Source organism: Hemiscyllium ocellatum, chromosome 31, assembly GCF_020745735.1.
Source record: "Hemiscyllium ocellatum isolate sHemOce1 chromosome 31, sHemOce1.pat.X.cur, whole genome shotgun sequence".
In the NCBI taxonomy this organism is placed as follows: Eukaryota; Metazoa; Chordata; class Chondrichthyes; order Orectolobiformes; family Hemiscylliidae; genus Hemiscyllium; species Hemiscyllium ocellatum.
In genome coordinates this window covers 41,296,284-41,322,319 of record NC_083431.1, presented here as the reverse complement: position 1 = coordinate 41,322,319, position 26,036 = coordinate 41,296,284, and positions in this window count along the sequence as shown.

The window sequence follows — 26,036 nt, the reverse complement described above, 5'->3', positions numbered from 1 at the left end:
CTGACCCACCACTATGTGGTCTGGGGATCCATTACAAAAACCCCATATCCAGAAATAAGACCTGGTCCGGAAAATGGTCTCATGCTGATTAAAAAAAATGAATCTTCTATGACAGTATATAGTACGAACTGGTACCTGTAATAATAAATTTGACAGGAATAGAGTTACCTGCATGATACCATGATTGAACTCAATGGCTATCCAGAGAATTATTTAAACATGTATTGAATAAATGAGCAGGCAAAAAGTTTCACAAGTTCAGGCCTTGGTATGAGCAAGAGAAAATAAAAGAGTATAAAGGGAAAAGAAATTGAAGGAAGAAAAGGAGTTTATGGAATGATGTGACAAAGGGTTCAATAGGGGAACCGGAATAGTAAATACAATGGACATTGGTGATTTGGACCAATAAAAGGTAAAAGTGCTTGCAATACTTTGAACAAAAAAAGTTATCATGATCCTACTGGACCTCAAGGGTGCTCTTGAATTAGAGAGATATACTTTACTGATGTTTAACCTAAGGGTCACCATGCCTCAGGCAAAGGTAAGGTTGAGAAGGAGAGTCCTTTTTGGTAACCTCAGCCAATGCAGAATTTAAACCCATGCTATTGGTGTTAATCTGCATTGCAAACTAGTCATACAGCCTACTAAGTTAACTGACCCCTGAAGCAATGCAATGAAGATGGGCTCTGAAACCACAAATGCAGAGCACAATTGATTAACTGTCCACTGTATAAACCATTTGGTCACCTCATCCTTGAAGCATATCCTGAGGAAAAAACAGCAAATCCAAACTGACTCTTTACAAAATGATCATGATTTAACATGCACAATTTGGGTGTTGGTGTCTCAGTTCAAAAATGAAGCTCAGGCTTAATGGGTTAGTTATGAAAGCTCAAAATGATAATGACCAGCCAACTAAGAGGGATATTTGCTTTGCATATGGAAATTGAGTGGTACAGCAAATTGGGGAAGTTAGAATGCAGATACAAAAGTGAGAAGTATCTGATCGACTTTCAACTTAAAAGATCTCATTTTCCAGTTTACTAGTTTGACCTTATATCAGCTGTGACGTCTGACTCATCTATTCGATTGTCACCAACTGCTCTGCAGAGTAGGAAATATTTCTGGGCAGCAGAGACTAGTCCCACCTTCCCCTCTTTGTTGGAACAAATTGAGAGAGCAGATAAACACCAATTGGAGGGAAGTGGTCTTTAACATTACTGGAAGCATTAGGGATGAGTTGGAAAAAAGCATAAAACATTTTTCTTATTCTGTACAAAAATTGACAGAAACTTTTGTCAAGGTTAAATAAGGCTTGGCTATATCACAAGAGCAGTATTTTAAATTACACCAACAGGAGATAGAGGTGGTAATGAAAACCATCTGGTTCCACCTGATGATATTGGAACAAGGGTGAAAATGTGAATGTACACTCATGGCCATAAATTATTTCACTTATTTTGATACTCATGTGGGTGTATCTGGCTGGCCAGCATTTATTGCCAGTCCCCAGTTGCCTTGAGAAGATGGTAGTGAGCTGTCTCCTTCAACCGCTGCAGTCCATGTACTTTAAATAGTCTAACAATTCCATTGGGAGGGAATTCACAGTGACAGTGAAGGATGGTGAGTGGCTTGGAGGGGAACTTACAGGTTCCCACATATCTGCTGCCCTTGTTCATCTAGGTAGAAGTGATCATGCGATTGAAAGGTGCTGTGTAAGAATCTTTGATGAATTTCTGCAGTGCGTCTTGTAGATAGTACACACTGCTGTCACTGGACATCAGTGTGATGGAGGAAGTGGGTGCTTGTTGATGCGTAGCAATCAAATGGGCTGCTTTGTCCTGGATAGTGTATTTTTTGAGTATTTTTAGAGTTTCACCCATCCACTCAAGTGGAGACTACTCCATCACACTTCTGACTTGTGTCCTTGTATATGATGGACAGACTTTGTGGAGTCAGGTGAATTACTCATCACTTTATTCCTAGTCTCTGACCTGATCCTGTAGTCACTGTATTTATATAGGTAGTCCAATTGAATTGCTGGTCAATGTTAATAGTTGGGGTTTCAGTTAAGATGGCACAATTGAATGTCAAGGGATGATGGTTCAACTGTATTTTATTGCGGATGGTCATTTGTGCGGTGCACATGTTACTTGCCACATATCATTCCAAGTTTGGATATTGTCCAGAACTTGTTTTATTTGAACATGAACTGCCTTAATATCTGAGGACTTATGAATGTGCTGAACATGGTACAGTCATTGGCAACCATCTCAATTCCTACTTTGTGATGGAGGGAAAATCATTAATGAAGCACCTGAAGATGGTTGGGCCAAGGACATTACTCTGAGGGCCTCTTGCAGATGTGTCCTGGTACTGAGATGATCAATTCTAACAACCACAACCATCTTCCTATCTGTCAGGTATGACTTCAGACAATGGAAAGTTTGCCTCATAGAGGCATATAGCATGTAAATTGACTCTTAGTCCAAATAGTCCACACTAACTATGTTCCCAAACTAAACTAGGCCCACTTGCCTGTGTTTGGCCCATATCTCTCCAAACCAGTTTTGTTAGGTCTGCTTGTTGCTACACAAGTCAAGGGCTGTCACTCTCACCTAACCTCTGGGATTCAGTCCTTGTTTGAACCAAGGCTATAATGAAGTCAAGAGCCAAGTGGCCATAACAGAACCCAAACTGGACATTAGTGAGCAGGTTATTGCTAAACAGGTGCTGCTTGATTGCACTGTTGTCTAATACCCTACAGCCTCCTTGACCAGTGTACACAATATTAATTTACCCATGCACCTTAGCATCAGAAAAGGACTAACAGCAAGAGTCTAGAGTTAGTGAACCAGGTTGCCACGTTATTTGAAGACAACAAAGGTTAAGAGTTAAATTTTACACTTTTAACAACTCTATTTCTAACTTTACAATTCTTTAGAAACTTAAAATATTTCCCAGAAACTCGTAACTTTTGCTGGGTCTGTCAAATTGTTCAGTTTGTACCTTTCTTCCCTGGTTAATTCTCTTCTGGTCAGAGAGTGAGCTGCTCTGGTTATTGCTATATTCTAACATGCCTCTAGGTTGGCTGGCGAGTGAGATTCCTCAAGTCCTACCAGGCTGGGTTCTTATGCCCTCCAGATTATCTCTGAAGCCTTCCAAGGATTTGACCAACCAGAAATATTGAATTAATTGGCTTTATCATCTTGAAATGCTGCAAATGGCTCTTGATGGCTTGTTTAACAATGACTCTTTCTATGTGTCTGTCCTTTGGCCTGGAAGTCTAGTTTCATCCCAAAATATACATCGAGTCTTTTACTGAGGCAAGTCTGTGCCATGCCTCTCGTGTCGTCTGTTTGTCAGGAAGAGTTGAAATACCCTTTCACACTTCCTAATGTGTTCTGGTGCCTCTCTGGTTTTCAGTTGCCTGGGCTTAGTTCTTGCAAGGACTTGTCCCTGGGCAGAATTGTCTCTTCTATGTCTGTCTAGGCTCAAGCATTCCCAGCATACTTTGCTTTTTGCCAGTTTTGATACCATGTTTACTTGCTGTGCCTGTATTTCTGGCATCCCTTCTTAATCATTTTTATTTCACTTGAGCAGTCACAGGTTGCTACGGCACTATTGATGATACCTTCTATTATTTTACTGATGATCGAGAATAGACTGATAGGACAGTAATTTACTGGGTTGGATTTGTCCTGCTTTTTGTGTAGATGCCAGTGGAACAGGCCAGGACTATGTTTCCCATATCACACTTTGCATGATAGGAAATACAGTACTGAAGTGAGCTGACATCCTTTCAATCTATTATGGTTTGTTTGTTCACTCCATAAAAAGGTACAGATCTGTTTAGCTGCCTTGAAAATTTGACAAGTGGAACTTTTTTCTTTTTCTGGGAGTCACTGCTTGCTATTTCAACTGGAGGAGAAAATTTGAAAAAAAACACGTAGAAAACCTGGATTCACACGATGTTGAAATATTGATTTATTTTTAGTGCAGGACATCTAGTGATACATCATGTCCAGCCCAATTGTTTCTATTTTGTAATACAGATTTTTTTCCATTCTATTATTGCATTAACAACATTTTCCATCTGCTTGAATTTGCCAAGTTTGTTGTATTATTTTTACCATTCAAATTTATGTGGAAAAAATGTGAAACATAAGTTTCAATTTTACTATGTTTGAAGTTAATGTCTGCAGAATATGATCTGGGTTTGGAAACATGGTCAATTTTAAATTTTTCCATTTTGATTTAACAAGGTGGTAGCAGCCTAAATTGTTTTTTTTTGATTTACTTGTTCACAGGATGTGGGTATTTCTGACTAGGCCATCACATTCATTGACCACCCTGAAATTTCACTTGAACAACTGGCTTAGAGGCACTTTCTCAAATTGCTGCAGGCCCATGTGGTTTAGGCACATGGAAATGGTCATTGACTGGCACTTGTGTGGCAAGACTGTTACTTTCCATTTATTTGCTCAGTTTTAGATGTTGTCCAAGTCTTGCTGTATATGGACTCAGACTGTTTCACTATCTAATGAGTCATGAATGATGCTGAATATCCTGGTCCTGAGTTGCTTACTGCCACATTTATACTGGCATTCTGGCTGCTACTATTATGTCGTGAGATGAGAAGCAGCATTGTTTTGTTAGCCTCAGGTAGGATGCAGTTTGTAGTACATAAATAGAAGTCTCAAGAAATTTATCATTTCCTATATAGGGTTTTAAGGCTCAAATGGGTAGTGTACTATGTTTTGATCCTGGACCAGACAGCCAAATTATACAACAAGTTGATGAGGGTTTTTTTTAGAAATAAACAAAGTTTGAGATACTGAGAGAGTGGGGTCACAAGACTTCATTGTTTTGAATAAGCAAAAATACAATATAAAAAGTTAAAAAGTATAACAATCTATTTGTTATACAGTCATGCAGCATTGAAACAAGCCCTTCAGTCCAACGCATCCATGCTGACCAAGTTTTCTAAACTGAACTAGTCCCACTGGTCTGCATTTGGCCCATAACCCTACAAACCTTTACATTCTATGTACCTGTCCAAATATCTTCTCAATGTTGTAATTGTTGTAATCACAATGTGTATTCTAACATCCAAAGTAATAGAGAAACTATGGTCAAATATCCACAAAGCACATCAATAGCAAGTAGCAATAAAGACAAATTCTTTTGATTTCTCAGCAACCCCAAAAACAGTTGTGACATTATGGATCATCATATCTCATTAAAACTTACAAGGGATTCTAATTCTAATTCAGTATTTTTGAAAACCCAACTTTAGAACTCCCTCAAAAGCAATAGCGTCATTGACTGTCCCAACAGCTTCTCATGTCCCAGCAGTTCAGTCACCTTTCCTGGGCCTGTACACACCTGGATGCTGGAAAATGCACTCCTGTGCATGTTTGTGAGCATAAATTCACCTTCGCCAAACTACTCTTGCCACTGTATTTTTCTGAGTTTTAATGTTTTTCCACCGTACCAGCAAAGTATTTTTTTTGGTTGCTTTTATCCTCCATTCTCAGTTACGTTGAAATAATAATGATCTGCATGCTTTTCATGAACTGTACCCACCCCACCCCCTATACCCACACACTTGGCTGCATCTAATACATTCCAGGACTTCTTAGTAGTTTAATTGCATGGAGCAATAGAAGGGCTCTCCCTTAACCCCACTTAGGCAGAGAATTCCCTGTGTATATTTCAGGCTAAGATAGATTTTTGATCAGCAGGGGAATCAAGGTGTTACAGAGAAAAGGCATGAAACATGAGCATTGTGAGATCATTCACGATTCTATTGAATGGTGGAGTAAGCATGAGAGGCCAAATAGCTTACACTTGTTCCTATTTCTTATGGCCTTATGATCAGAGTCAGTGGCCTCCAAACACCTTCTCTGCAGAACAGCAAAAAGCAACACTTTTGCCATATGGTGTCTAGCTTTCTCTCTAACTCTAAAAATGACCACAACACTTAACTGACCTGACTATTCTTTTGAAAATCTTACAATAAGATCTGCCTTTTTTCCCTTGACAGGATTGAATATAGCAACCTTTGAAGCAGTCAAATATAGCAACCATTGGAAAATCTTATTCCACAAATTTAACAATATTCACAGTTTGTTGGGGAACTTACACAGTACAAGTGAATGTAAAAGAAAGAATTTCACCAGACCACCAATGCGCCAAACATTTTTAGTGTTTAAATGCCTGACCAGGATTCTTTTAACTTTTTTAATATTGCAGAGCCACAAGAAACTATCAAAAGTACCTAGTCCAACATGGAGGCTAATTGAGGCCTCTGTGAGCCCAAATCCATGCTGAGACCTTCTGTGCAGAAACCAGCTAATATCCCACCTTCCCAACCAACAACATACTTTGGTCTCTATTTTTACATCAGAAGCTCACTGGAAGCTTGAAGCTGAACCGTGTGTTTCAGATTGTTACTCTTGTGAGGCCTGAACTAATGAACAAATATACATCACATTTTGCCTGTCAACTGATGAATGACTGCATGAAATTAAAATCTTTCATACTCTGTGCACTCTTCCTTCTTTGCACTTTAATGGAACCTGTGTTTTCAAAGTTTGTATCCTTTTGAGACGTGCCTGGACTGAAACTGGATGCAGGTAGTTCCTGTATAAAATGAGTTTCGGCAGTGCGATTTGGCTATAATGTCGCTGAAGAAAAAGGGAATGGTATTTTCAAGAATGCTTACCTCTATTTGCAATAGCAAGATTCCAGCGACAATTATTTTGCACATTTCGTTCTGCACGTGCTCCGATGTCAGCACTGAAGTCTCCGCACTGGTCTCCACATGCACCGATGTCAGTGCTGAAGTCTTCATGCCATTCTGCATATGTGCTGATGGTAGCTGCCAACAGAACATATGAGAGATTCAGTACTATAAATTGAGCAGCCTCATCTCAAAAATTAAACTAATGAATGTTCTGCCTTTGAGACAAGAATATTCTTTTAAAATTCCTGTATAAGCCCTGTACAATTCCTGCAGGATTGCATTACTCTTATACATACCACTGGCCTTTCTAATTTGTTCTTTCACACAATCTAAACCAACTCCTAAGAAATAGTCAGAAGATACTCAACCATAGCCACCCATTTTTACAACCACAACTCCACCTGAAGGTGATAGTGATGATGATGACCCACTATCCCTGCATTAATGAGATTTTTTCAATATAATGTGCTGACTTTATATTTGTTTCATTAACAAATATGATTTAAACCTTCATTCAGGCTGTGCTTTGTGTTAGGCTTTTGGATGATTTTTGAGCAATTTTGAGTGTTATTTTTTGCTAGTCTGCCCCAACCCCAATTTTCACATAGACCTCATTATTTTTATTAACCGATTTTATATTAAGTGAGGTTTCGCTGGAAATCAGCTACGGCATTATAGGAGAACTACCTGTGCTGGAAACAGGAACTGAAAGGCAAACTAAAGAAAGAAGAGATTGAAAACATTTTCTTTCAATTTCTCAGGATTGAAAAACTAACCTTTAGATTTGGAAACTAAACATCCTATGTAGATTGAAACTGATTGAGGCTATATAAATGGATGTAGAATCATCCAAGCTCAAGTGTAGCATTTGATGATCCAATGGTGCAGTACAGGCAAGCTGAAGTTCACAGAGTTCAGATTCAAAAGATGAGAACAAATTGCTGCAGCTGTTTCTGAGACCAGAGGGTATTCTGCAGACCTACTAAATATTGTGAAAACAATATTTATGGAATTTGAGTTAGTTGTGGTTTACTAGTGTCTAGGAATGAGGCTATATCCAGGAAGAAGAGAAGCTGAATTTCTTTGTAAGAAAGGCAGAATTTTGAATTATTTTATGACTGAGTTTAATTGTCCATATGCTGTGTGGACTGCTGAGTCAATTTGAATGATCTATCTTAGTTGTATCTGACATATGATGGGTAGTTTATTGATCATTGATAGTATCATTGATTGGAATTTGCCTGTTTATTCATGCTTAATTTACATTAACATTGCATGTTAGAATAAAGGATGAAGTTATCAAAGAAAATATTTAGTGTTTGTTTAGTTTTTGTAGAGTTAAAAATTCTTCAGTTTTAAATCATGGAATATTATAGCTTTATTATTTTTGTAAATAGCCTGGATTTTGAAATTTTAAAAATAAAAATGCAGTTCATGGTCTCCACCAAGTTTATAACAACACATATGTAAAAATTCCAAATGTCCCTATATATTGAAAATTTAATCTGATGCATTAAAAGAAAATGCTGGGTGAGGTGGAATACCCACTCCTGATGTGAGTTTGAAGGCAGGGATCATTTAATTAGCAAGGAGGTGCCACGTGGGGACCCTGTTATTTTCATAACTCTGTTCAATTAAACTCAGAGCAGGTATGATTTGGAGATGCCAGTGTTGGACTGGGTGTACAAAGTTAACAATCACACAACACCAGGTTATAGTCCAACAGGTTTAATTGGAAGCACACTAGCTTCGGAGCGTTGCTCCTTCATCAGGTGATAGTGGAGGGCTCAATCCTAACACACAGAATTTATAGCAAAAATTTACAGTGTGATGTAAGTGAAATTATACATTGAAAAATTGATTGCCTGTTGAGTCTTTCATCTATTTGAATACCATGATAGTTTCACTTCTTTCATGTGTACACCACAAAATCTTTTTTTTAAAAAGTTGCGTTTTCAGGTTAGCTGTTAACAATGGGCGATAGCTAGACAATATATTGAAGGCGTTAGCTCCCTGTGTTCTCTGTCTATGCCATGATGTTTAGATTGATTCTAATCTAAAAAGTGAGATAATGGAATTTTACATGAATTCATGCAGTTTTTGAGCTCAGCGTTCTACAGCTTTTGAGCAAAGTACAATATAACCCTGCAAGTTCAAATTCACCCCACAAAATATATGTGTGTATGTGGGTCTTTGTCTGTCTGTATGTGTCTGTCTGTCTGGGTTGGGGGTTGTGAGTGTGAGAAAGTATATGTGTGTGTGTTGTGAGTGTGAGAAAGTGTATGTGTGTGTGTAGTGAGTATTGAGTATCTTAAGTCTGTGAGGGGATGCATGTGTGAGTGTGTGTGTCTGTAAGAATGTGTGTGGGTGTCTGTGTGTGTGTCTGTGTATATGTTTGTCCGTGTATATGTGTATCCGTGTGTGTGTGTGTGTAGGAGTGTCTGTGTGTGGGTATAGTGCAATGGTGGTCACATGTAATGTGACATGAACCTAAGGTCCCGGTTGAGGATGTCCCTATGGGTACCGAACTTAACTATCAGCCTCTGCTCGGCCAGTTTTTGCTGCTGCCTTGGAGGATGGTCACCCGAAGGTCCGAGGTCAAATGTCCTGGATGACTGAAGTGTTCCCCAACTGGGAGGGAATACTCCTGTCTGTTGATTGTTGTGTGGTGCCCATTCATCCGTTGTCGTAGCCTTTGCTCAGTTTCCCCAATGTACCATGCCTCAGGGCATCCTTGCCTGCAATGTATAAGATAGACAATGTTGGCTGAGTGACATGAGTACTTGCCATGTACAAGGTGGGAGGTGTCCCCACGCATAATACACTATACCCCACTATACACACACATAGACACTCCTACACACACAGACACTACTATACACACAGACACCCCTACACACACATGCGCACACTCCTATACATACATACACAAGGACACACATATACAGAGAAATCTAAGATAATTTTCTTCACTGTCCACTACAAATCCAATTTTAGTGTCATCTGCAAACTTACTAACTATACCTCTTATGCTCACATACAAAACATTGATGTAAACGATGAAAAGTAGTGGACCCAGCACTGATCCTTGTGACACTCCACTGGTCACAGGCCCCCAGTCTGAAAAACAACCCTCCACCACACGCTGTCTTCTACCTTTGAGCAAGTTCTGTATCCAAATGGCTAGTTCTCCCTGTATTCCATGAGATCTAACCTTGCTAACCAATCTCCCATCACCTTGTTGAATGCCTGACTGAAATCCATATAGATAACATCTACCACTCTGCCCTCATCAATCCCCTTTATTACTTCTTCAAAAAAACTCAATCAAGTTTGTGAGACATGATTTCCCATGCACAAAGCCATGTTGACTATCCCTAATCAATCCTTCCCTTTTCAAATACATGTACATCCTGTCCCTCAGGATTTCCTCCAACAACTTGCCCACCACCGACGTCAGGCTCACTGATCTATAGTTCCCTGGCTTGTCCTTACTGCCTTTCTTAAACAATGGCATCACTGTCATATCTGTGTCCTGTCTGTCTGTCTGTCTGTCTATCTATCTATCTATCTATCTATCTATCTATCTATCTATCTATCTATCTATCTATCTATCTATCTATCTATCAGTATCTCACACTGATCAAATTGAAACTAGAAGTTCATCTCACTTTAAACATGCTTCAAGTTTAATGCATGCATAAAGCATACTACTTTACTGGTGTTTTCTAATGTTTGGGTGTGCTAAATATAAATACTTGTAGGTGAAAGTCTGAATTTTGCATAAGTAGGCACATAAGCAGGGGATAAGCTTCTGGTCAATTAAATGAAAGGATCTCGTGAACCAGATTTGACCAGTCAATGTCTTGATATCAAAGGATGCCAGGCATTTACTAATACAGATACATTCAGTTGTTACATTTTTACATTTCATGTCTCATTGTCCACAAAACAAAACTTTTTGAAAAACATAGGGTTATTAAAGCAAATTTTGAATAAAAGACTGAGCTGAAAAGTAGTTAACCAAGGAATAGTTTTCTCTTAAGACCTTAAATAACTAAGCAATTTGTTAATGTATGTTGGGAATAAATGCACAGTATACTGTCATCATGGTAAGAAATCAGGTCCAACTATAGCTAAGCAGAATCACGTGCAAATGAAATAATTCATGAATATCATCAATATATCATAAAACTAATCAATAATATGCACAATGTAGCGTTACATTTTATGTTTACTGCTGTCTCTTATTCATTCACCTCATTTTGTTTAAACTTTGAAAAGAGCCTCTCAACCTTCTTCTCTCGAATGAAAACAGCCTCAAGTCTCTCAGCCTTTCCTCATAAGACCTTCCCTCCATACCAGCAAAATCTCATCTACACCCATTCCAATCCTTATAATGCGGTTACCAAAACTGTATGCAATACTCCAGGTGCGGCCGCACCAGAGTTTTGTACAGCTGCAGCATGACTTCATGGCTCTGAACCTCAATTTCCTCTAGTATTAAAAACTAACAAACCATATGCCATCTTACCAATCCTCTCAAATTGTGTGGCAACATTCAGGGATCTATGTACATGGACACCATGATCTCCCTGCTGCCCCTTCTAAACCGAATCACCTCACATTCGTCTGCATTAAACTTCATTTATAGAGTTATAGAGTCATAGAGATGTACAGCACGGAAACAGACCCTTCAGTCCAACCCATCCATGCCGACCAGATATCCCAACCCAATCTAGACCCACCTGCCAGCACCCGGCCCGTATCCCTCCAAACCCTTATTATTCATATACCATCCAGATGCCTTTTAAATGTTGCAATTTTACCAGCCTCAACCACTTCCTCTGACAGCTCACTCCATACACGTACCACCCTCTGTGTGAAAATGTTGCCCCTTAGGTCTCTTTTATATCTTTCCCTCTCATCCTAAACCTATGCCTTCTAGTTCTGGACTCCCTCACCCCAGGGAAAAGACTTTGTCTATTTATCCTATCCATGTCCCTCATAATTTTGTAAACCTCTATAAGGTCACCCCTCAGCCTCCGATGCTCCAGGGAAAACAGCCCAGCTGGTTCAGCCTCTCTTTACAGCTCGAATCCTCCAACCCTGGCAACATCCTTCGAAATCTTTTCTGAACTCTTTCAAGTTTCACAACATTTTTTGATAGGAAGGAGACCAGAATTGCATGCAATATTCCAACAGTGACCTAACCAATGTCCTGTACTGCCGCAACATGACCTCCCAACTCCTGTACTCAATACTCTGACCAATAAAGGAAAACATACCAAACACCTTCTTCACTATCCTATCTACCTGGGACTCCACTTTCAAGAAGCTATGAACCTGCACTCCAAGGTCTCTTTGTTCAGCAACACTCCTGAGGATCTTACCTTTAAATGTATAAGTCCTGCTAAGATTTGCTTTCCCAAAATACAGCACCTCACATTTATCTGAATTAAACTCCACCTGCCACTTCTCAGCCCACTGGCCCATCTGATCAAGATCCCATTGAAACCTAAGATAACTTTCTTCGCTGTCCACTACAAATCCAATTTCAGAGTCATTTGCAAACTTACTAACTATACCTCTTATGCTCACATATAAAACATTGATATAAATTGTTGTGGTTCTGTTCGCCGAGCTGGAAGTTTTTGTTGCAAACATTTCGTCCCCTGGCTAGGCAACATCATCAGTGCTTTGGACCCTCCTGCGAAGCGCTTCTTTGATGTTTCTTCCGGTATTTATAGTGATCTGTCCTTGCCGCTTCCGGGTGTCAGTTTCAGCTGTCTGCTGTAGTGGTTGGTATATTGGGTCCAGGTCGATGTGTTTGTTGATGGAGTTTGTGGATGAATGCCATGCCTCTAGGAATTCCCTGGCTGTTCTCTGTCTGGCTTGCCCTATGATAGTAGTGTTTTCCCAGTCGAATTCATGTTGCTTGTTGTCTGCGTGTGTGGCTACTAGGGATAGCTGGTCGTGTCGTTTCGTGGCTAGTTGATGTTCATGTATGCGGATTGTTAGCTGTCTTCCTGTTTGTCCTATATAGTGTTTTGTGCAGTCCTTGCATGGTATTTTGTAAACTACATTAGTTTTGCTCATGTTGGGTATCGGGTCCTTTGTTCTAGTGAGTTGTTGTCTGAGCGTGGCTGTTGGTTTGTGTGCCGTTATGAGTCCTAAGGGTCGCAGTAGTCTGGCTGTCAGTTCTGAAACGCTCCTGATGTATGGTAGTGTGGCTAGTCCTTTTGGTTGTGGCATGTCCTCGTTCCGTGGTCTGTCTCTTAGGCATCTGTTGATAAAGTTGCACGGGTATCCGTTTTTGGCGAATACCTTGTATAGGTGTTCCTCTTCCTCTTTTTGCAGTTCTGGTGTACTGCAGTGTGTTGTGGCCCTTTTGAATAGTGTCCTGATGCAGCTTCGTTTGTGTGTGTTGGGGTGGTTACTTTCATAGTTTGGTCTGTGTGTGTTGTTTTCCTGTGTACCCTTGTGGTGAATTCTCCGTTTGGTGTTCTCTGTACTATCACGTCTAGGAATGGGAGTTGGCTATCCTTTTCTTCTTCTCTCGTGAATCGGATTCCTGTGAGTGTGGCGTTGATGATCCGGTATGTATTTTCTATTTCCGCGTTTTTGATGATTACAAACGCGTCATCGACATATCTGACCCAGAGTTTGGGTTGAATTTGTGGTAGGGCTGTTTGTTCTAACCTTTGCATAACTGCCTCTGCTATGAGTCCCCAGATTGTGAGACATGATTACCCATGCACAAAGCCATGTTGACTATCGCTAATCAGTCTTTGCCTTGACAAATACATATATATCCTGTCCCTCAGTATTCCCTCCAACAACTTGCCCACCACCGACATCAGGTTCACTAGTCTATAGTTCCCAGGCTTGTCCTTACCTCCTTTCTTAATCAGTGGCACCACGTTTGCCAACCTCCAGTCTTCCGGCACCTCACCTGTGACTATCGATGATACAAATATCTCAGTAACAGGCCCAGCAATCACTTCTCTAACTTCCTACAGAGTTCTGGTCCTGGGGATTTATCCACTTTTATGCATCTCAATACATCCTGCAATTTCTCCTCTGTAACATGGACATTTTTCAAGATGTCACTATCTATTTCCCTACATTCTATATCTTCTACGTCATATTCTACAGTAAATACTGATGCAAAATACTCATTAAGTATCTCACCCATCTCTTGCGGCTACACAAAAGGCCACCTTGCTGATCTTTGAGCGGCCCTATTCTCTTCGTAGTTACCCTTTTTTCCTTAATGTATTTGTAAAAACCCTTTGGATTCCCCTTAACTATTTGCCAAACCTATTTCATGTCCCCTTTTTGCGTCTTGATTTCTCTCTTAAGTATGCTCCTACTGCACTTGATCTATCCTGTCTATACCTGACATATTCTTCCTTCTTTTTCTCAACCAAGCCCTCAGTTTCTTTAGTCATCCAGCATATATTTCTGGATATATATCCTCCCTCAGTACAGCTGAAATGCTGTCCCTTATCAAAAATGCGATTCCCCCTCCTTTCTTGCCTCCCTTTCTATCCTTTCTGTAACATTTGTATCCTGGAATATTAAGCTACCAGTCCTGACCATCCCTGAGCCATGTTTCTATAATTGTAATGATATCCCAGTCCCATGTTCCTAACCATGCCCTGAGTTCATCTGCCTTCCCTGTTAGGTCGCTTGCATTGAAATAAATGCAGTTTAATTTATCAGTCCTATCTTCTCTGCTTTGTCCCTGCCTGCCCTGATTGTTTGACTTGCTTTTGATCTCAACTGTACCAGTCTCAGATTGAAATCTTTCCTCACTATCTCCCTGATTCCCCCTCTCCCCCTTATTAGTTTAATTTCTTCAGAGCAGCTCTAGCAAATCTCCCTGCCAGTATATTAGCCCCCTTCCAATTTAGGTGCAATCCGTCCTTCTTGTGCAAGTCACTCCTACTCCAAAATAGCTTCCAATGATCCAAAAATGTGAATCCTTCTCCCATACACCAGCTTCTCAGCCATGCATTCATCTGCTCTATCCTCCTATTTCTGCCCTCACTAGCTCGTAACACCAGGAATAATCCAAATATTACTAGTCTCTAAGGCCTCAGCCCAACTCTGCAGCTTATGTATGCCACTCTGTAACATGCAATATCCTTTGGCACCGACCACAACTCAGTCGACCTTAGTGTCATTCGCAAATTTACTAACCCATCCTTCTACGCCCTCATCTAAGTTATTTAGATTGAAGTCATCTAGGTTCCCTTCCCCCTCAAGGATCCCAAAAACACAATCTGAGACATCACAAGCCCTGGCTCCTGGGAGGCAACATTCCACAGGAGGAACATTCAACTGCCCTAACCACCACCCCCACTATTCTAAATTCCCAAAGAGATTGTAGAAAAATAAAGAATTTTAAAAAACTGATTACCTTACCAATCCAGCATACAGAACCTTTGTTTTTGATTAGAAAAGGATGAGTGGGAGACATTACCTAAGTAGTTTTTCGAGTAACACAACCACCCAGCTATATTACTTCACATACTCAGCAGTCCCATGTCCTGTCCTGGTCAGCAGGCACTCCGCCTTTTCATGATGTAAGTTTTAAAATCAGTGATTCACCTTCCCGTCTACCCCCGGTCAATGTTTACACTCTTCCTGCTGCTGAAACAAAAATGGAGGGCCCTGACGCTCAAGGTTAGTTTTTAAATCAGTGGCAGGGGGATGAGTTTAAGAGCTGCAATGTTATGCTGCAGCTCTCTAGAGTCCTAGTTAGACCACACTTGGAATATTGTGCTCAATTCAGGTTGTCTCATTATAGGAAGAATGTGGAAGCTTCAGAGAGGGGACAGAAGAGATTTTCCAAGAGGCTGCCTGGACTGGAGGACATGTCTTATGAAGAAAGTTTAAGGGACCTAAGGCTTTTCTCTTTGGAGCAAGGAAGGGTGATTGTGACTTGATAGAGGTGTACAAGATGATAAGAGCCATGGATAGAGTGAAATGTCAGAAACTTTTTCCAATGGCAGAAATGACTGCCATGAGCGGGCATATTTTTATGGTAATTGGAGGAAGGTTAAGAAGAAATGTCAGAGGTCGGTTCTTTACATAGAATGTGGTGGGTGCATTGAATGCACTGCTAGTGGTGGTAATCGAGTCAGATACATTAGGGACATTTAAGCAACTCTGGAATAGGTATATTGATAATAGTAAAATGAAGGATATGTACATTTGTTTGATCTTAGTGTAGGATAAAAGGTCGGCACAACACCAAGGGCGGAAAGGTCTGTACTGTGCTCTACAATTCTATGTTCTATGTTCTAAATCTTCTCCTCATGCCCATTATGTTACCACCTACATGATGTACTTTTATTTTCAGAAAAAAATTCAATGTAACATCTTACCAGATGTCTTCTGGAAATCTATGTACAATACATCCCCTTTACTGAGAGCACAATTCATGAATGATTTGCAAAGGTTCTCTGAAATTGTGAATTGGGCTATAGAGTCATAGAGCTATATTGAATGGGAACAGACCCTTTGGTCCAACTTGTCCATGCCAACAAAATATCCTAAATAAATTCAGTCCCATCTGCCAGCATTTGGCCCACATCCCTCCAAACCCTTCCTATTCACATACCTGTCCCGATGCCTTTTGTGACGGTGATGCTCCTTTATCAAAGTTAGGCTCTCCTTGGTCTTTTTTCAGACAGTTTGTGAAAGACACAGACTCCAAAAAGTCTAAATTGAAGGGTTTTAGGCCTAAGGTTTTAGGTTTGATTATAGCTAACAAATGCTGTCTCAGATAAAAGGCTTTCAAGATGTTTTTTTAAAAAAACTTCCACAATGAAAAGGGAATGGCCAATTCTCCCATTTCAGGTTTTTCTGGTTTGATTTGGTTTTTGGCAGTATGGCTATATATTAAAAGCAGTCAGGTAGTTGTAGAAGCTGCTAGACCAAAAGAAACAGGTCCAGGCTGATCCTTCTCTTTCTCTGACTTCTTTCCTGTAAGACCCTGTGTTTGATTTTACCTTTTGTGCCAAGGGGTGCTTCTGGGGATTGTTGCAAGTATTTAGAACAGCACTGTTAAGTTGGGATGATCTGTTGGGTTTTCAGATAGGTTAAGTTATTTGGTATTCTGTTCTCTTTTGTTTGTGTTTCTTTTGGTAACTTTGCAAATACCTTCTGTTTTGTTTAAAACTAAGTGGTTTGACCAACTGATTGTCTTGTGGAATTTCCACTCCACACCTGCTTAAAATAACTGGCAAAGTTGGGGTCCAGGCTACTTTTAAAAAATGTTTTGAGAGGGTCTGGTCTGGTCCATAACAGATTGGAGGGTCTTTGTGGAATTTGTTCTAGAGTTCCGATTTGGGATTAGGGTTGTTGGATCGGAAGGCGGCAAGTGGTAGAGTGTTAATGTATTTGTTCTGAATGTTGAATTCAGTTGCTTTAAATAGTGCTTGGGATGTCAATGGCTCTTTCATTTACCAAGAGTTTTCTGCGGGTGGTCTTGCAAAAAGTGATTAAGGCCAAGTTACTGGATTAGCAGTCAAGCTGGGGTAGGAACTGTCTCCTTCTGTGAGGAAACGAGAGGTAATTACAGTAATAGCTCAGCATTTAAATTTGTTGGAAATATCATCCAAATCTTTAGAGATGGCTAAAATTGAATTGAAAATGAAGCAATTTGAGTTAGTGGCAAAAGATAAGGAATTATAATTAAAAGCAGAAGAGAAACAGAGAGAGGAGAGAAAGGAAATGGGGAAAGAGAGGGAGTTTGAATTTCAGAAATTGGCACTTAGACAGGAGTTTAAAAATTCACTTTTTGAAAAAGGGAGAACTCATGTGGAAGAGCGGAGAGTTAAAACAGCAAGATTGGCAGCTGAAATGGTTGATGATTATGAAGCTGATGAGATATGTATCTCTGAAGGACTATTGCCAGTAAAGGTATTACTAACGGGAATTCATGGTGAGATAAGAAGCGCTCAATTATGTAAAGTGAGGTTAAAGTGTTCAGTGACAAGTGGGGAAGTTGTGGTAGGAACACTGGACAAACTCTCAGCTTCAGGAATACAATTTGCACTGCTGATTATCGGTAGGAGTGCTGCCTACTGTGGTTGAAAAACCAGTGGAAATTCAGGCAACTGAACAATTGCAGGACACATATCCTTGGATTTTTCCTGACTGTGTGATAATGAGGTCACAAAGTCACCAGTTGAAACAGGAGAGATTAAAGAGCACAGGCAAGAAAGTTGACATGGCATTAACAGAAACCACGTTTGATCAGTTGGTTGAGACAAGCCAGGAGCAGATAGATGACACAGCAGACATCTTTAGCTCAGATGATTTAATTGAGTTACAGCAGAATGATGAAAATTTGAAGCAATGAATCAAAAGGCATACACAGACCAAGAATCTGAATGTATCTCTGAATGTTATTATTTTAAAAATGATGTCTGAATGAGGAAATGGAGACCATCACATATTCAGGCAGATGAGAAATGAGCAGAAGTGCATCTAGTCATATTACCGGTGGTTATAGAATGGAGGTGTTGCGATTAGTGCATGAGCTACCACTTAGGGGGTCATTTAGGAGTGAGAAAACCTCAAGCTAAATTACTTGCCTGGATTGCACAAGGATATAGTTGAATTTGCCAGACATGTCATATATATCAAATAATTGGAAAACCACAGGCAGTAATAAAATCCGCACCTTTACTACCTATTCCTGCATTTGACGAATCTTTTACAAGAACCTTAATTGATTGCATAGGACCCTTACCTAAAACAAGAAGTAGGAATCAGTATTTGTTAACAATAATGGGCGTGTCGGCTAGATTTCCAGAGGCCGTTGCATTATGCAATCTCACAGCTGAAGGATTGTAGACGAATGACTCAAATTTTTCACTAGATATGGACTACCCACAAAGATACAATCAGATCAAGGGTCAAACTTCACATCAAAATTATTCAAGGAAGTTATGGACAGCTTCGGAATAAACAATCCAAATCTACTGTGTACATCCAGAATTGCAGGAAGTGCTAGAAAGATGGCATCAGATATTAAAGGCCCTATTGAGGGCTTATAGTCAAGACTGTCCAGATGATTGGAATTAGGCAATTCTGTTTGTACTTTTTGCGATCAGAGATACACCAACTGAATCAACCAAATTGGGTCCATTTGAATTAGTTTGTGGGCATGAAGTGAGAGGACTGCTAAAATTGTTAAAGAAATTTGTAAGCGAGTATTCAGAGACCACATATTTGGACTATGTGTCAGATTTTAGGGAATGATTAAATAGAGTGGGGGAGTTGGCTATACAACATTTAAAAGAATCACAGCATGCAATGAAATGGGAAGCAGACAAAAATCAAAAACTTACAATTTTGATAAGTGGGATAAAGTGTTGGTTTTATTTCCAGTGATAGGTGAACCTTTAAAAGCAATGTTTAATGGATTCATCAATTTGAAAGGAAATTGAATCAGGCAAGCTATTTCATAAGGACTCATGACAGAAAGAAATCTCACAGAATGTGACATGTAAATATGCTCAAAAGGGTATTGTGACAGAGAAGGAAAGCAAGAGGATTATGTGTTATTGGTTAAAGAAGTTCAGAGGATTCTGAACTGGGCATTCCTCAAATTAAATTGGACAATGAGGAAGTTACCTTCCATGTTGAAATTGAAATGACCTGAAGGAGTTATTACTATCACATGGGGAGATATGAGGAAATATGCTGGGAAGTACTAACTTAATTATGTATTATTTAGATATAGGAGCAGCTGTTCAGATTAAGCAACATCCTTTCAGGCATAATCTAAAGTTGGCACAGGCTCAAAAGGTGTTTGAATGCATGCTCTAAGATGACAAAAGCGAAGTTGAGTTACAATGACTAGAGCTCACCCAAAACAATAGTGCCAAAACCTGATGGTACCCAACAGTCATGTGTGAACTATCGCAAAGTCGATGCAGTTACAAAAACTGATGCACATTTGATTCTGCATTTAGAAGACTGTGTTGAAAAAGTGGGGCAAGCAACTTATATATCTAATTTGGACTTGCTGAGAGGAAACTGGCAGGTACCTTTCTCAGAAAGAACGAAGGCAATTTCAGCTTTTGTAATGCCAAATGGACTGTATCAGTTTAAAGATATGCCTTTTGGTATGAAAAATGCACCAGCCACATTTCAGAGACTAACCAATAAGGTCATTGCTGGATTACCCAATTGTGTTGTTTCTGTAGATGACCTGGTGGTGTTTAGTCACACATGGAAGGAACATTGTAACATTTGTCAGACTTGTTCAATCAACTTTGGAAGGCAGGCTTGGTGATAAACCTGGCTAAAAGTGAATTTGCTAAAGTCCTAGTCACCTTCCAAGGTCATGTGATTGGACATAGACAAATGGCCCCACAAGCTGCAAAAACAAAGGTAATCAGAGAGTTTCCCTTACCATCGACAAAAAGAGCAGTACTATGGTTCCTGAGATTGAGTAGATTTTATTAAAAATTCATACCAAATTTTAGCAGTGTGGCTGCTCCACCCATTGAATTTCTAAAGGACAAGAAGTTTCAGTGAACAGCAGACTGTCCAAAGTCATTTGACAGCCTGAAAGGTAAGTTAACCACTGCCCCAGTATTAGCCACACCTAATTACACAAATCCATTTAAGATGGCTATCGATGCAAGTGATGTAGGTGTCAATACACTGTCTCTTTTAGGAAGACAATGAGAAGATAGAAAGACCTCTTGAATACTTCCCCAGGAAACTGAACATTCATCAGCAAATATATTTGACAATTGAGAAGGAAACTTTGAGCTTGGTGTTGGCGTTAAAACATTTCAATGTGTATGTTACCAGTAATGTATCTAAGACAATCATGTACAGTGATCATAACCCATTAAAGTCTCTGGAGAAACTTAAGGAGAAAATTGCCAGACTGTTTAGATGGAGCTTGTTGTTACAGCCATTCAATTTGAAAATTGTGCATGAGGCAGGATGAGAGAATGTGATTGCTGTATTGCCAAGACTTGAATGAGAAACAGTGCCAGGAGTCAAACAGACTGAAACAAAATGTGGTAGTGCATGTTTCATGGTTATGTTCAATGTAGTGTCTATGCGTCGGGGTAGAGTACTAACATTTCAAAATTGAAGGGTTTTAAATTGAAGCCATACTTGGATATTGGCAGTGTGATGATGCTGCTCATTTAACAAGATTATGTTGTCCTTGTTTTTTTCAGAGGTTGAAAAAGACACAGACTCTAAAAGGTCTAAGTTGAAGGTTTTAAGGCCAGTTTGATTATAGCTAACAGATACTGCCTCAGCAAAAAGGCATTCAAGTTTAAAAAAAACAACTTGTACAATGAAAGGGAACTGACCAGTTCTCCAAACTCAGGTTTTCTCTGGTTTAATTTGGTTTTGGCAGTATGCCTATTAATTGAAGGTGGTCAGGCAGTTGGAAAAGCTTCTGGATCCAAAGCAGCAAGTCCATGCTGACCCTTCTCTTTCTGTGACTTCTCTCCTGTAAGACCGTGTGCTTGATTTTACTTTTTGTGCCAGGCATCATTAAATTGGGATGATCTGTTGGGTTTTCAGATAGGTTAAATTATTGGTATTCTGTTCTCTTTTGTTTGTGTTTCATTTGGTGTTTGTGTTTCATTTGTTAATTGTGTATATAAATTCTGTTTGTTTGAAATTAAGTGGTTTGACCAGCTGATTCTCTCATGAAATATCCACTCTGCACCTGCTTAAAGCAACTAGCAAAATTAAGGTCCAGGCTACATTCTTGAAATGTTTTGAAGGGGTCTGGCTTGATCCAAACACTTTTACATGTTGTAATTGTACCAGCCTCCTCTACTTCTTCTGGCAGCTCATTCCATACATGCATCATCCTCTGCGTGGAATAAGTTGCACCTTATATCCAGTTTAAAGCTTTCCCTTCTCACCTTAAACCTTTGTCCTCCAGTTTTGGACTCCTCCACCCCAGGAAAAGTCCTTGTCTTTTCACCATATCCATGTCCTTTGTGATTTTATGAACCTCTATCAGGTTCATAACCCTTAGCTTCCAACACTCCAGGAAAAATAGCCTCAGCCTATTCAGCCTTTCCCTAATCCTCCTACCCTGGCAACATGCTTGTAAATCTTTTTTGAACCCACTATGTGGGCAGCACGTTGGCATGTGGGCAGCACAGTGGCACAGTGGTTAGCACTGCTGCCTCACAGCGCCAGAGACCCAAGTTCAATTCCCGCCTCAGGCAACTGTCTCTGTGGAGGTTGCACATTCTCCCCGTGTCTGCATGGGTTTCCTCCGGGTGCTCCGGTTTCCTCCAACAGTCCAAAATTATGTAGGTTAGGTGAATTGGCCATGCTAAATTGCCCGTAGTGTTAGGTGAAGGGATAAATGTAGGGGAATGGGTCTGGGTGAGTTGATGTTTGGAGAATCGGTGTGGACTTGTTGGGCCGAAGGGTTTGTTTCCAACACGGAAAGTAATCTAATTTTTCAAATTTTACAACATTCTTCCTATACCAGGGAGACCAGGATTGCATGCAGTATTTCAAAAGTGGCCCAACCAATGTCCTGTACAGGCTCAACATGACCTCTCAATTCCTATACTCAATGCACTGACCAATAAAGGCAAGCATACCAAACACCTTCTTCACTGTTCTGACTAGCTGGGACTCTATTTTCAAGGAATTATGAACCTGCACTCCAAGGTCTCATTGGAGGAAGTTTTTTTTTAAATGGTTCTGAGATGTGTTGTGTATGTATTGTGAGATTTGGCTGCCAATAAAGTTCACAGTCCAAAGATTTGCAGGTTAGGTGGATTGGCCATGCTAAATTGCCCACAGTGTCCAGGAATGTGCAGGCTAGGTGGATTAGCCATGGAAATGCAAGATTACAGGGATAGGGTAGGTGAAGTGGGTGTGGATGGGATGCTCTTTGGAAGGGTCAATGTCGACTTGATGGGCCAGATGGCCTGCTTCTGCACTTTAGGGATTCTATAAACAGGTAGCTGATATGTATATTCAATTGTAATTGGACATGGAGCCCAAAGATCATCAACTTGATCACAATTCTGGGTTCCTGGTTAACTGAACAACATGTGAATGTGAATAACAGTGTGAAGTCTTTAGACCTCTAGAAGGAATAGTTGTGCTTCCCTTTCTTCAGTTGCTATAAGCAGTTGCCTTTATACAGTAAGTAAGGTATTTTGCAGTTAGGTGTCCTGTGCCTCCTGTTTAAAAAAAAAGTGAAGATTCTTGAGAAAGGAGATTGAAGAACAAAAAAGATCCTGGCAAGCAAAAGGATCATCTTAGCAAACCTGAAGGATGGTGTTACTGAATTGTGGTACCTAGATTTTCTTCATACTGTGCATAAAACAAATTGTTTTTTGCTTATTTGTGTCTGCCCATCTATACATGTGTAAGTGTTTTAGAAGGGAGTTAGAGTTTTAACTAGGAGACAAGGTGGCACAGTGGTTAGCACTACTGCCTCACAGCACCAGGGACCTGGGTTCAATTCCCGCCTCAGGTGACTGACTGTGTGGAGTTTGCACGTTCTCCCCATGTCTGCGTGGGTTTCCTCCGGGTGCTCCGGTTTCCTCCCACAGTCCAAAGATGTGTGGGTCAGGTGAATTGGCCATGCTAAATTGCCCGTAGTGTTAGGTAAGGGGTATATGTATGGGTGGGTGGCGGGTCGGTGTGGACTTGTTGGGCCGAAGGGCCTGTTTCCACACTGTAAGTAATCTAAAAAAAAAACCTGTATGTTCATAGCTATTTAATTATGAATGGAATTTACTTATTTAAGTACAGGAACCTGATCAGTTTTTTCTGTTAGCTTGAATCTGACAGGTAAGTTAGGGACTTTGCATTCTTTGATTAAAACATCAATTTTTGTAGCGTAACTTGAAATCAACATACTTTCACAAAATGGGTCAAAACAAAACAGTGGTATCCTGTGATCAAATTATTTCAAAAATAGCGACAGTGTGGATTTGGGTTTGGTAATGGTAAATGACAAAGATAAAGAAAACACCAAGCTCTGGACTGCAAATAGAAATGGCACTGAATTGCAAACGATTGCCTTTAGATGTTTAAAATGTTCTTGACAATCTTATGTGATTAATTTAAGTCCATCCATTTAAGTCCATTCATCCATTTAAGTCCATCACAATCCTGACTTGTGTCTTGTAGGAGATGAACAGGCACTAGGGATTCAGGAAGTGGGTTGTTGGTTGCAGAATTCCCAGTCTCTGATCTGCTCTTCCAGCCGCAGCATTTCCAGTTCAGTTTATAGTTAATGGTAACCCTAACTGTCGCTGTTCCAGTTCAGTTTATAGTTAATGGTAACCCTATAGGGTGTTGATATTTAGGGATTCAGCAATGAGATCAAGGGGAGATTTTTTGATTCTCTCTTGTTGGATATGGACATTAAACTTTTGTAGCATTAACATTCCTGCCACTTATAAGCTCAAGCATGAATATTCCATTAATCTTGCTGTATACGGATATGGACTTCTTCAGTACTTGAGGAGTGTTGAATGAACGAATTTGTTGCACATCAGTTAAAATCCCCATTTCTAACATTATGATGAACAGAATCATGAAGCATTGAAGATGTTTGGGGGCTTCTCGGGGGCAAATATGGATGGCCAAACCAGCAACATGGGCTTGAGAGGAAAATAGTCGACTTCTCCTAATCCTTGTGTTCATGCATAACTTAGCACTGAGGTCCTTAGGTGACATTCAGGAAAAGTGACACCGTAACAGAAAGGAAAACTGAAAATGGCACAGTGATAAAACTAGGTAAGTGTTTGTTTCTGTTATAAAGTTTTAGAGAAGTCTGAGAGAAATTCTTGTTGTTTGAAGTAGATCTGGGTTCATTTTTATTAACTGAAAGGAAAGCATTGCTTTATGGCACTTACAGGAATCTGCTTTTGAAGACATTTGTTTGTGGACAATTCTGGTTTTGGCAAATTGGAAAATAAGACCTAAGAACAGGAAGATGCCTTTCAACCTGTTGAGCCTGCACTGCCATTCAATACGGTCATGGCTCATCAAACACCTCAATGCCTTTTACTCACCCCAATTCCATAACCTTATATGCCACTGGTAATCAGAAACCTATCTACCTTAAACAAACTCTCAGAATACAGTGAAAATTGGCATTTGGATACAGAACTGTCTTAAAGGTAGAAGACAGAGGGTGTTAGTGGAGGGTTGTTTTTCAGACTGGAGGCCCATAACCAGTGGAGTGCCACAAGGATCAGTGCTGGGTCCACTACTTTTCATCACTTATATAAATGATTTGGATGTGGGCATAAGCGATACAGTTAGTAAGCTTGCAGATGACACCAAAATTGAAGGTATAGTGGACAGCAAAGAAAGTTATGTCAGATTACAATGGGATCTTGATCAGATGGGCCAATGGGCTGAGAAGTGGCACATGGAGTTTATTTCAGATAAGTGCGAGGTCCTGCATTTTAGGAAAGCAAATCTTAGCAGGACTTATACATTTAATGGTCAGGTCGTGGGGAGTGTTGCTGAACAAAGAGACCTTGGAGTGCAGGTTTGTAGCTCCTTGAAAGTGGAGTTGCACATAGATAGGATAGTGAAGAAGGCGTTTGGTATGCTTTCCTTTATTGGTCAGAGTATTGAGTATAGGAGTTGGGAGGTCATGTTGCAGCTGTACAAGACATTGATTAAACCACTGTTGGAATATTGCTTGCAATTCTGGTCTCCTTCCTCAAGATGTTGTGAAACTTGAAATAGTTCAGAAAAGATTTTCAAGGATTTTGCCAGGGTTGGAGGCTTTGACCTATAAGGAGAGGCTGAACCGGCTGGGCTGTTTTCCCTGGAGCATCGGAGGCTACGGGGTGACCTTATAGAGGTTTACAAAATTATGAGGGACATGGATAGGATAAATAGACAAGTGGGGGTGGGGGAGTCCAGAACCAGAGGGCATAGGTTTAGGGTGAAAGGGGAAAGATATAAAAGAGACCTAAGGGGCAACTTTTTCATGCAGAGAGTGGTACGTGTATGGAATGAGCTGTCAGAGGAAGTGGTGAGGGTAGTACAATTGGAACATTTAAAAGGCATTTGGATGAGTATATGAATAGAAAGGGTTTGGAGGGATATGGGCCGGGGGCTAGCAGGTGGGACTAGATTGGGTTTGGATATCTGGTCAGAATGGACAAGTTGGACCGAGGGGTCTGTTTCTGTGCTGCACATCTCTATGGCTCAATGACTGTATCACTCAAAAGACCAAGCTTCCAGGGTCCTCCATGGCAAAAAA